Raw genomic sequence first — 13,268 nt, forward strand, 5'->3', positions numbered from 1 at the left:
TGAGGAGATCATAGCTACTGATGATGATCACACAGCTCCTGTCACACAGATATAATGAAGAGATCACAGCTACTGATGATGATCACACGGCTCCTGTCACACAGTTATAATGAGAAGATCACAGCTACTGATGATGATCACACGGCTCCTGTCACACAGATATAATGAGGAGATTACAGCTGCTGATGATGATCACACAGCTCCTGTCACACAGTTATAATGAGAAGATCACAGCTACTGATGATGATCACACGGCTCCTGTCACACAGATATAATGAGGAGATCACAGCTACTGATGATGATCACACGGCTCCTGTCACACAGATATAATGAGGAGATTACAGCTACTGATGATGATCACACAGCTCCTGTCACACAGTTATAATGAGGAGATCACAGCTACTGATGATGATCACACAGCTCCTGTCACACAGTTATAATGAGGAGATCACAGCTACTGATGATGATCGCACATCTCTTGTCACACAGTTATAATGAGGAGATCATAGCTACTGATGATGATCACACAGCTCCTGTCACACAGATATAATGAAGAGATCACAGCTACTGATGATGATCACACGGCTCCTGTCACACAGATATAATGAAGAGATCACAGATACTGATGATGATCACACAGATCTTGTCACACAGTTATAATAAAGAGATTACAGCTACTGATGATGATCACACGGCTCCTGTCACACAGATATAATGAGGAGATCACAGCTACTGATGATGATCACACAGCTCCTGTCATACAGTTATAATGAGGAGATCACAGCTACTGATGATGATCACATGGCTCCTGTCACACAGATATAATGAGGAGATCACAGCTACTGATGATGATCACACAGCTCCTGTCACACAGGTATAATGAGATCACAGCTACTGATGATGATCACACAGCTCCTGTCACACAGATATAATGAGGAGATCACAGCTACTGATGATGATCACACAGCTCCTGTCACACAGATATAATGAGGAGATCACAGCTACTGATGATGATCACACAGCTCCTGTCACAGATATAATGAGATCACAGCTACTGATGATGATCACACAGCTCCTGTCACACAGATATAATGAGGAGATCACAGCTACTGATGATGATCATGTGAAGCCCCACAAGTGTTGTGTCGGTGCATTACCTTCAGGGACTCCACATGGATGGAACAGTCTGGTCACAGGTAGGGAACCTTCTTCTAGGATTGTCGTGACGCCACTCTCAGAATTGCGGTCAGTGGAGACCGCCACTGCAAGTTAGGGGTGCCTGGGGCTGATGGTAGGTGCAGTCAGTTGTAGTAGCCTCCTGAGAGTGAGGCATGCCCCAGGGTCCCGTGTAGGTGTGTAGAACCACAAGGCGCAGAATAACTCAACACAAGCAGGATGTCTTTCAGGGGTTTTACTCACGGAAGGTGGCAGGGTGAGTAACCCGGGCGTAGCTGGGATGAACCAGGCTGGAACTAGGTGTCCTTCAGGCTGACTGATGAGGGTGGCTACCGACTCGCCTTCCTTAGCCCTTTACGTTTTGGGGTAACCCCGACTTTTAGTCCCTATGGGGGTCACCCAGGGAAGTTGCTGGCGCCTCTCTCCCCTTCTTTTTGGCCCGTTTGCTTGTAGCCTGGACCAGGACACTCCGGCTGCTTGCCTCCTGTGAACTATGGGCCCTAACTGTGGCTACGTGGCTGCGGACTCTGTAGTGTTGTCTTGGGGGTGTAAAGTGCCCCCTCATGCAGGTTTGGCAAAGGAAAGGTGAATATATCCCTGCACTGGGACCTGCTACCCGTTTGGGCCTGGTTCTCCCTGACAGTCTCCTTACTTTCCACTCCGTTGCTCTCTCTTTAGCTGTGTGTGGATTTCGGGTAGCACTCCCAGGTGACCGTTCTCCCCCGTCGGTAGTCACTGCGCGGACGCTGTCAGACTGCCACAGCTCCAGGGTCTGCTCCTCACGTCTGCTTTCCCTGAGCTGCACACTAAACCGGCTCACTCGTGGGACCTGCACTGCTGCTCCTGTCTGAGCTCCACTTCCATGCTCCTCACTCCTCCACACTCTGCTTCAGACTTCTGCCCTGTCTTTCCCTTTCCCCTTTGTGCCTGCCTACGTCACCTAGCAACCAGGCTCTCTACCACACCCCTTGAGTGGAGATGGAGGCTTCGCACCGGCTTCGCCCCCTCCTGGGATCCCCAGGGGTCCTCCCAAAGGTACATGTGTGAGACCTGATCACTATGCGCCTGTGTAGTCACACCTCGGTCAGCCTTCTGGATTACCTGTTTTGTACTGTCCCCAGCATGGGTGCAGTACTCAGTGGTGCCTGACCAGGTCAGGGGCGCCACAATCACACAGCTCCTGTCACACAGTTATAATAAGGAGATCACAGCTACTGATGATGATCACACAGCTCCTGTCACACAGTTATAATGAGGAGATTACAGCTACTGATGATGATCACACAGCTCCTGTCACACAGATATAATGAGGAGATTACAGCTACTGATGATGATCACACAGCTCCTGTCACACAGTTATAATGAGGAGATCACAGCTACTGATGATGATCCCACAGCTCCTGTCACATAGATATAATGAGGAGATCACAGCTACTGATGATGATCACACGGCTCCTGTCACACAGTTATAATGAGGAGATTACAGCTACTGATGATGATCACACAGCTCCTGTCACACAGTTATAATGAGGAGATCACAGCTACTGATGATGATCACACAGCTCCTGTCACACAGTTATAATGAGGAGATCACAGCTACTGATGATGATCACACAGCTCCTGTCACACAGTTATAATGAGGAGATTACAGCTACTGATGATGATCACACAGCTCCTGTCACACAGTTATAATAAGGAGATCACAGCTACTGATGATGATCACACGGCTCCTGTCACACAGTTATAATGAGGAGATCACAGCTACTGATGATGATCACACAGCTCCTGTCACACAGATATAATGAGGAGATCACAGCTACTGATGATGATCACACGGCTCCTGTCACACAGTTATAATGAGGAGATCACAGCTACTGATGATGATCACACAGCTCCTGTCACACAGATATAATGAGGAGATCACAGCTACTGATGATGATCACACAGCTCCTGTCACACAGTTATAATGAGGAGATCACAGCTACTGATGATGATCACACGGCTCCTGTCACACAGCTACTGATGATGATCGCACATCTCTTGTCTCACAGTCATAATGAGGAGATCATAGCTATTGATGATGATCACACGGCTCCTGTCACACAGATATAATGAAGAGATCACAGCTACTGATGATGATCACACAGCTCCTGTCACACAGATATAATGAAGAGATCACAGATACTGATGATGATCACACAGCTCCTGTCATGCAGATATAATGAGGAGATCACAGCTACTGATGATGATCACACAGCTCCTGTCATGCAGATATAATGAGGAGATCACAGCTACTGATGATGATCACACGGCTCCTGTCACACAGTTATAATGAGGAGATCACAGATACTGATGATGATCACACAGCTCCTGTCACACAGATATAATGAGGAGATCACAGCTACTGATGATGATCACACGGCTCCTGTCACACAGATATAATGAAGAGATCACAGCTACTGATGATGATCACACAGCTCCTGTCACACAGTTATAATGAGGAAATCACAGCTACTGATGATGATCACACAGCTCCTGTCACACAGATATAATGAGGAGATCACAGCTACTGATGATGATCACACGGCTCCTGTCACACAGATATAATGAGGAGATCACAGCTACTGATGATGATCACACGGCTCCTGTCACACAGATATAATGAGGAGATCACAGCTATTGATGATGATCACACAGCTCCTAAAAAAAAAGCAAGGTGGTGTGCAAAATGAGGGATACACCTTTAAGAACAAATATTGGTCTTTATTCTAAACAAAGTGGACACAAACACATTAAAATCACTTAAAAAGGCATAAAAAGCCTCCAATTTCCTTGTTTGATCCCTGTAAGGGACAAACACCCCCCTAGCTGTATACAGAGGTCACAATATACAGGTAGATTTAAACAGGGCTATGTTAATATGTATACAAACAGGAGTCACTCAGTAATAACTGGGTCATAGGCATGAGTATAAACTTTACATCAAACATGGATACATAGAGAAATAACAATCACCACATCCCCATAGATCATTAGCAGCACATATAAATAACCATCATATATGCAGCCCAGATAATAGAGAGATCCCTGAAAACAAAGCCCAGATACCACCAGCCTTAGCTGGATTTACCAGATAGTGGGATCCATAGCAACAAATAGCCAGGGTGGGATTACAGGTTCCCCACGCGTATCGCTGTCACATGGGACAGCTTCGTCAGGGGGTACAATGTGCCCACCTAAGAAGTGGGGGTTTAAATACCCAAGAGTTTACCTCATCCGCTGTGTCAGAACTTCCCAGCATTCAGAATCCCGCGTAATGCATGTCTCCAGCGTCCTGGAAGTCACATGCACGCTGGCATCCAATCAGATAGAGGCAGAGGGAGCTTCTGGGTACTGCACATGTGCAGGAGTACAAATAGATGGCGTCCGCCATACAAGGAGACAGGAAAGGCTCAAGTTCAGTTTTGGGAGCTATTAAATGTTTTTTTATCAGATTTACAAAAAGCGAACTATAGAATAAAGCACCAGATATCACAAAGATGACCCCATACTAGCTGGAACATATATAGAAACAGAGAACGTATGATAATGTGGAACATATATGATAATATATAATCCCTATATAAAAAGGGATATTATATTCATATTTATTTATTTTATATTTATATAAATATATCCCTTTTTGCTCCTTTGCTCTTATAATTGAATTCTGCCAGGCCTCATTCCCAATAGGGTCCAGATAGTAAAAGGCATCACCATCGAGGCTCCAATTGGGACCAGGGTAGTCCTATACAGGCTAAAGGATATATAGGAACGGGGAACATATATGATAACGTATATTCTCCCATCTGGACCCAAATCCAAATGGGTTAAACAGAAGAAAACACTATCATCTCTGCTTATAAAACCCCGTAAATCAAAGATCCTCATTTATACCCAAAGAGGCAAGACAATTTAGCTGGAAAATCCAAGCTGATCCACGCCTAAGCAGATCCAGGGTAACATTGCCACCTCTAATACTTGTTTTAATTTCTTCCACTCCAAGAATCTTAATATTAGATGCACCCCCACCATGCTCCTTAAGAAAGTGCATCGCTACTGAAGAAATCATTTTGCCCTTTTCCAAGTCAGTTTTCGCTGTACCAGTCTCCTCCCACCATCCAAGATAGATACTAGCGTACAAGGGGGCACAACGTGCCCCCATCGCAGTCCCCGACACCTGCTTGTGTGGTGCCCTGGACTAGCCAGGTCGTCACAGGGACTACAACACAACACCCCCACCCCGAGACAGGCACATCAGCTAGACACCAAATCCTTGTTGTCTCCCTCCAGGGGCTGATGTCCACACCAGGTGGGGTGGAGCCAGGCGGTTGGCCCCACCCACTGAGGAGTTCACAGTCCTGGAGGCGGGAAAAGGAAGTGGTAGTAGAGGAGCAAAACTGACCGTGTCTGGGTACGTGGCCCGGGCACCGAGAGCAAGGTTGGCAGACGGTAGTGGCCGTCTGCAGGAGAGGCAGATCGACGTGGAACCGTAGGACCGGGGACGGGCGGTGGCCCGCCGGTACCGAGCCGGTGAGCGAAGTGAAGCCAGCACACACCGGCAGGGCCTGCGGACCCCGACCAGGCTTGGAGTCGCCGTTAAACAGGTCAAATCCGTTAGTGACCGGAACCCCAGGGGTTTCCAAACAGCCAAGACCCGATTGAAGGCAACCGTCCGACCAGCAAAAGGGAAATACAGCTACCGCCACAGCTAGAGTTCCCAGGGCCAGTGCCTGCGGGCAAAAGGGGCTCCTCCGGCCCATATCCACGCTGGGGAGCGGGTTACCGGTGGGAAGCCATCGGGACCGAACACACACACAAGGTGCAGGGAAAGGCAGCCACCACCAACCGTCCGGGAGAAGCCACAGCAGCCGGCTGCGGGACCCGTCCATCCAGCCGTTTGTTTTACCAGAGACTTTGCATCCATTTGTGGCTGAGTGAGTACCACCGTGCCGTGCGGCACCGCGCTGCGCAGTCCACGCGCCCCGGCACCAAACCAACCCTGCTTCCCCATCACCCCCAACCGGGCCCCGGGACCACCAACCCCTACCCACGGAGGGGGGAAAACATCTCAGCTGCTCCCTAACAATGCTCCCGGGATCCCCGTCACCAGCAGCGGTGGTGCCCCAACCTCACCACAAACCGTGGGTGGCGTCACGGACCAAATCCCCAAACCAAACCACCCCTTTCACTCACGGGCGAGGAGCGCCGCTCGAGTCACCGGATCCGGCCCACCGCTCGAGCCACCGAGCAGCAGCAGCGCCGGACCCGAGCGCCAGCGAGAGCGCAGCAGCGACGGCGTCCTCCCCGCCCGCGACACTTGTAAAAGACCCTATCAAAAACGAAATAGTTAAGGTTAAGGACCATGGAAAGTAGATTCAACAAAAATTTGTCATGTTCCTTAGATCCCGTCCTGTTTGTGGACAGAAAATATGAAACCGCCCCTATAACTAAATCGTGTCCGATATTGGTATAGAGGGATTCAACGTCCATTGTTACCAAAATAGCACCTTCTCTAACTTTCTTCAATATGTTCCCATCTTCACAGAAACCATGGGGTTTTTCAACTGCCGGACAAGGAACTTGGTTTATGGATTGATCTGTGGATGTCCTAAGATCTATGTTGGTCAGACGGGTCAGGAACTTAGAAAATGGATTCAACAGCACTTGTCCATGATTGGTACAGCGAAAACTGACCTGGAAAAGGGCAAAACGATTTCTTCAGTAGCGATGCACTTTCTTAAGGAGCATGGTGGGCGTGCATTTCTTAAGGAGCATGGTGGGGGTGCATTTCTTAAGGAGCATGGTGGGGGTGCATTTCTTAAGGAGCATGGTGGGCGTGCATTTCTTAAGGAGCATGGTGGGGGTGCATTTCTTAAGGAGCATGGTGGGCGTGCATTTCTTAAGGAGCATGGTGGGCGTGCATTTCTTAAGGAGCATGGTGGGGGTGCATCTAATATTAAGATTCTTGGACTGGAAGGAATTAAAACAAATATTAGAGGTGGCAATGTTACCCTGGATCTGCTTAGGCGTGGATCAGCTTGGATCTTCCAGCTAAATTGTCTTGCCCCTTTGGGTATAAATGAGGATCTTTTATTTACGGGGTTTTATAAGCAGAGATGATAGTGTTTTCTTCTGTTTAACCCATATGGATTTGGGTCCAGATGGGAGAATATACGTTATCATATATGTTCCCCGTTCCTATATATCCTTTAGCCTGTATAGGACTACCCTGGTCCCAATTGGGGCCTCGATGGTGATGCCTTTTACTATCTGGACCCTATTGGGAATGAGGCCTGGCAGAATTCAATTATAAGAGTAAAGGAGCAAAAAGGGATATATTTATATAAATATAAAATAAATATGAATATAATATCCCTTTTTATATAGGGATTATTTGATTGCCTTTTTGCCACCTTTGGGAAAGAATCCTCTCTATTTTCCATGGCAAGTTTGGCCCCTTTTTTCCCATAAAATATCTGGGTCCAGATGGGAAGATATACATTATCATATATGTTCCACATTATCATATGTTCTCTGTTTCTATATATGTTCCAGCTAGTATGGGATCATCTTTGTGATATCTGGTGCTTTATTCTATAGTTCGCTTTTTGTAAATCTGACAAAAAAAAACATTTAATAGCTCCCAAAACTGAACTTGAGCATTTCCTGTCTCCTTGTATGGCGGACGCCATCTTTTTGTAGTCCTGCACATGTGCAGTACCCAGAAGCTCCCTCTGCCTCTATCTGATTGGATGCCAGCGTGCATGTGACTTCCAGGACTTTGGAGACATGCATTACGCGGGATTCTGAATGCTGACACTGCGGATGAGGTAAACTCTTGGCTATTTAAACCCCCACTTCTTAGGTGGGCACATTCTACCCCCTGACGAAGCTGTCCCATGTGACGGCGATACGCGTGGGGAACCTGTTGTCCCACCCTGGCTATTTGTTGCTATGGCTCCCACTGTAAATCTACCTGTATATTGTGACCTCTGTATACAGCTGGGGGGGAGGATTTGTTCCTTACAGGGATCAAACAAGGAAATTGGAGGCTTTTTATGCCTTTTTTAAGTGATTTTAATGTGTTTGTCTCCACTTTGTTTATAATAAAAAACAATATTTGCACTTAAAGGTGTATCCCTCATTTTGCACACCACCTTGTTTTTTTCTTTATGCCTTTCTTGGTGTGTTGGGGTGATCCCTTATCCTTTTATTGTTGGATTATTTAATCCTGGAAGTGGTGCCCTCTAAAATAGTTTCAGTGATCACACGGCTCCTGTCACACAGATATAATGAGGAGATCACAGCTACTGATGATGATCACACAGCTCCTGTCACACAGTTATAATGAGGAGATCACAGCTACTGATGATGATCACACGGCTCCTGTCACACAGTTATAATGAGGAGATCACAGCTACTGATGATGATCACACAGCTCCTGTCACACAGATATAATGAGGAGATCACAGCTACTGATGATGATCACACAGCTCCGGTCACACAGTTATAATGAAGAGATCACAGCTACTGATGATGATCACACAGCTCCTGTCACACAGTTATAATGAGGAGATCACAGCTACTGATGATGATCACACAGCTCCTGTCACACAGTTATAATGAGGAGATCACAGCTACTGATGATGATCACACAGCTCCTGTCACACAGTTATAATGAGGAGATCACAGCTACTGATGATGATCACACAGCTCCTGTCACACAGTTATAATGAGAAGATCACAGCTACTGATGATGATCACACAGCTCCTGTCACACAGTTATAATAAGGAGATCACAGCTACTGATGATGATCACACAGCTCCTGTCACACGGTTATAATGAGGAGATCACAGCTACTGATGATGATCACACAGCTCCTGTCACACAGTTATAATGAGGAGATCACAGCTACTGATGATGATCACACAGCTCCTATCACACAGATATAATGAGGAGATCACAGCTACTGATGATGATCACACAGCTCCTGTCACACGGTTATAATGAGGAGATCACAGCTACTGATGATGATCACACGGCTCCTGTCACACAGTTATAATAAAGAGATTACAGCTACTGATGATGATCACACAGCTCCTGTCACACAGATATAATGAGGAGATCACAGCTACTGATGATGATCACACAGCTCCTGTCACACAGGTATAATGAGGAGATCACAGCTACTGATGATGATCACACAGCTCCTGTCACACAGGTATAATGAGGAGATCACAGCTACTGATGATGATCACACGGCTCCTGTCACACAGTTATAATGAGGAGATCACAGCTACTGATGATGATCACACGGCTCCTGTCACACAGTTATAATGAGGAGATCACAGCTACTGATGATGATCACACGGCTCCTGTCACACAGATATAATAAGGAGATCACAGCTACTGATGATGATCACACAGCTCCTGTCACACAGATATAATGAGGAGATCACAGCTACTGATGATGATCGCACATCTCTTGTCTCACAGTTATAATGAGGAGATCACAGCTACTGATGATGATCACACGGCTCCTGTCACACAGTTATAATGAGGAGATCACAGCTACTGATGATGATCACACGGCTCCTGTCACACAGTTATAATGAGGAGATTACAGCTACTGATGATGATCACACGGCTCCTGTCACACAGATATAATGAGGAGATCACAGCTACTGATGATGATCGCACATCTCTTGTCTCACAGTTTTAATGAGGAGATCACAGCTACTGATGATGATCACACGGCTCCTGTCACACAGATATAATGAGGAGATCACAGCTACTGATGATGATCGCACATCTCTTGTCTCACAGTTTTAATGAGGAGATCACAGCTATTGATGATGATCACACGGCTCCTGTCACACAGATATAATGAAGAGATCACAGATACTGATGATGATCACACAGCTCCTGTCACACAGTTATAATAAAGAGATCACAGCTACTGATGATGATCACACGGCTCCTGTCACACAGATATAATGAGGAGATCACAGCTACTGATGATGATCACACAGCTCCTGTCACACAGATATAATGAGGAGATCACAGCTACTGATGATGATCACACGGCTCCTGTCACACAGTTATAATGAGGAGATCACAGCTACTGATGATGATCACACGGCTCCTGTCACACAGATATAATAAGGAGATCACAGCTACTGATGATGATCACACAGCTCCTGTCACACAGATATAATGAGGAGATCACAGCTACTGATGATGATCACACGGCTCCTGTCACACAGTTATAATGAGGAGATCACAGCTACTGATGATGATCACACAGCTCCTGTCACACAGATATAATGAGGAGATCACTGCTACTGATGATGATCACACGGCTCCTGTCACACAGTTATAATGAGGAGATCACAGCTACTGATGATGATCACACGGCTCCTGTCACACAGTTATAATGAGGAGATTACAGCTACTGATGATGATCGCACATCTCTTGTCTCACAGTTTTAATGAGGAGATCACTGCTACTGATGATGATCACACAGCTCCTGTCACACAGTTATAATGAGGAGATCACAGCTACTGATGATGATCACACGGCTCCTGTCACACAGATATAATGAGGAGATCACTGCTACTGATGATGATCACACGGCTCCTGTCACACAGTTATAATGAGGAGATCACAGCTACTGATGATGATCACACGGCTCCTGTCACACAGTTATAATGAGGAGATTACAGCTACTGATGATGATCGCACATCTCTTGTCTCACAGTTTTAATGAGGAGATCACTGCTACTGATGATGATCACACAGCTCCTGTCACACAGTTATAATGAGGAGATCACAGCTACTGATGATGATCACACAGCTCCTGTCACACAGTTATAATGAGAAGATCACAGCTACTGATGATGATCACACGGCTCCTGTCACACAGTTATAATGAGGAGATCACAGCTACTGATGATGATCACACGGCTCCTGTCACACAGTTATAATGAGGAGATCACAGCTACTGATGATGATCACACGGCTCCTGTCACACAGTTATAATGAGGAGATTACAGCTACTGATGATGATCGCACAGCTCCTGTCACACAGGTGTAATGAGATCACAGCTATTGATGATGATCACACAGCTCCTAAAAAAAAAAGCAAGGTGGTGTGCAAAATGAGGGATACACCTTTAAGAACAAATATTGGTCTTTATTCTAAACAAAGTGGACACAAACACATTAAAATCACTTAAAAAGGCATAAAAAGCCTCCAATTTCCTTGTTTGATCCCTGTAAGGGACAAACACCCCCCCCCCTAGCTGTATACAGAGGTCACAATATACAGGTAGATTTAAACAGGGCTATGTTAACATGTATACAAACAGGAGTCACTCAGTAATAACTGGCTCATAGGCATGAGTATAAACTTTACATCAAACATGGATACATAGAGAAATCACAATTATTACATATAAATAACCATCATATATGCAGTCCAGATAATAGAGAGATCCCTGAAAACAAAGCCCAGATACCACCAGCCTTAGCTGGATTTACCAGATAGTGGGATCCATAGCAACAAATAGCCAGGGTGTGATTACAGGTTCCCCACGCGTATCGCTGTCACATGGGACAGCTTCTTCAGGGGGTACAATGTGCCCACCTAAGAAGTGGGGGTTTAAATACCCAAGAGTTTACCTCATCCGCTGTGTCAGCATTCAGAATCCCGCCTAATGCATGTCTCCAGCGTCCTGGAAGTCACATGCACGCTGGCATCCAATCAGATAGAGGCAGAGGGAGCTTCTGGGTACTGCACATGTGCAGGAGTACAAAAAGATGGCGTCCGCCATACAAGGAGACAGGAAATGCTCAAGTTCAGTTTTGGGAGCTATTAAATGTTTTTTTTATCAGATTTACAAGAAGCGAACTATACAATAAAGCACCAGATATCACAAAGATGACCCCATACTAGCTGTAACATATATAGAAACAGAGAACATATGATAATGTGGAACATATATGATAATGTAAATCTTCCCATCTGAACCCAGATATTTTATGGGAAAAAAGGGGCCAAACTTGCCATGGAAAATATAGAGAATACTTTCCCAAAGGTGGCAAAAAGGCAATCAAATAATCCCTATATAAAAAGGGATATTATATTCATATTTATTTATTTTATATTTATATAAATATATCCCTTTTTGCTCCTTTGCTCTTATAATTGAATTCTGCCAGGCCTCATTCCCAATAGGGTCCAGATAGTAAAAGGCATCACCATCGAGGCTCCAATTGGGACCAGGGTAGTCCTATACAGGCTAAAGGATATATAGGAACGGGGAACATATATGATAACGTATATTCTCCCATCTGGACCCAAATCCAAATGGGTTAAACAGAGGAAAACATTATCATCTCTGCTTATAAAACCCCGTAAATAAAAGATCCTCATTTATACCCAAAGGGGCAAGACAATTTAGCTGGAAATTCCAAGCTGATCCACGCCTAAGCAGATCCAGGGTAACATTGCCACCTCTAATATTTGTTTTAATTCCTTCCAGTCCAAGAATCTTAATATTAGATGCACCCCCACCATGCTCCTTAAGAAAGTGCACGCCCACCATGCTCCTTAAGAAAGTGCATCGCTACTAAAGAAATCGTTTTGCCCTTTTCCAAGTCAGTTTTCGCTGTACCAGTCTCCTCCCACCATCCAAGATAGATACTAGCGTACGAGGGGGCACAACGTGCCCCCATCGCAGTCCCCGACACCTGCTTGTGTGGCGCCCTTGACTAGCCTTGTCGTCACAGGGACTACAACACAACACCCCCCACCCCGAGATAGGCAAATCAGCCAGACACCAAATCCTTGTTGCCTCCCTCCAGGGGCTGATGTCCACACCAGGGGGTGGGCCAGGCGGTTGGCCCCACCCACCAAGGAGTTCACAGTCCTGGAGGCGGGAAAAGGAAGTCAGTCAGAGTTCAGTTAGGGAAGTGGAAGTAGAGGAGAAAAACTGACCGTGTCCGGGTACGTGGCCCGGGCACCGAGAGCAAGGTTGGCAGACG

General features: G+C 46.0%; 1 long non-coding RNA gene across 1 annotated transcript in view; it reads right to left on the reverse strand.

Annotated features, from left to right (window-relative positions):
- The window catches only part of LOC142257012 (uncharacterized), a 61,219-nt gene extending 49,263 nt beyond the window's left edge, over nucleotides 1-11,956 (reverse strand). The window contains exon 1 of the long non-coding RNA XR_012727588.1: nucleotides 11,904-11,956. This is a non-coding gene — a long non-coding RNA (uncharacterized LOC142257012). The remainder of the gene's footprint in view (nucleotides 1-11,903) is intronic.
- Between the last annotated feature and the right edge of the window lie 1,312 nt (nucleotides 11,957-13,268).

This window comes from Anomaloglossus baeobatrachus, chromosome 11, assembly GCF_048569485.1.
Source record: "Anomaloglossus baeobatrachus isolate aAnoBae1 chromosome 11, aAnoBae1.hap1, whole genome shotgun sequence".
Taxonomy (NCBI): domain Eukaryota; kingdom Metazoa; phylum Chordata; class Amphibia; order Anura; family Aromobatidae; genus Anomaloglossus; species Anomaloglossus baeobatrachus.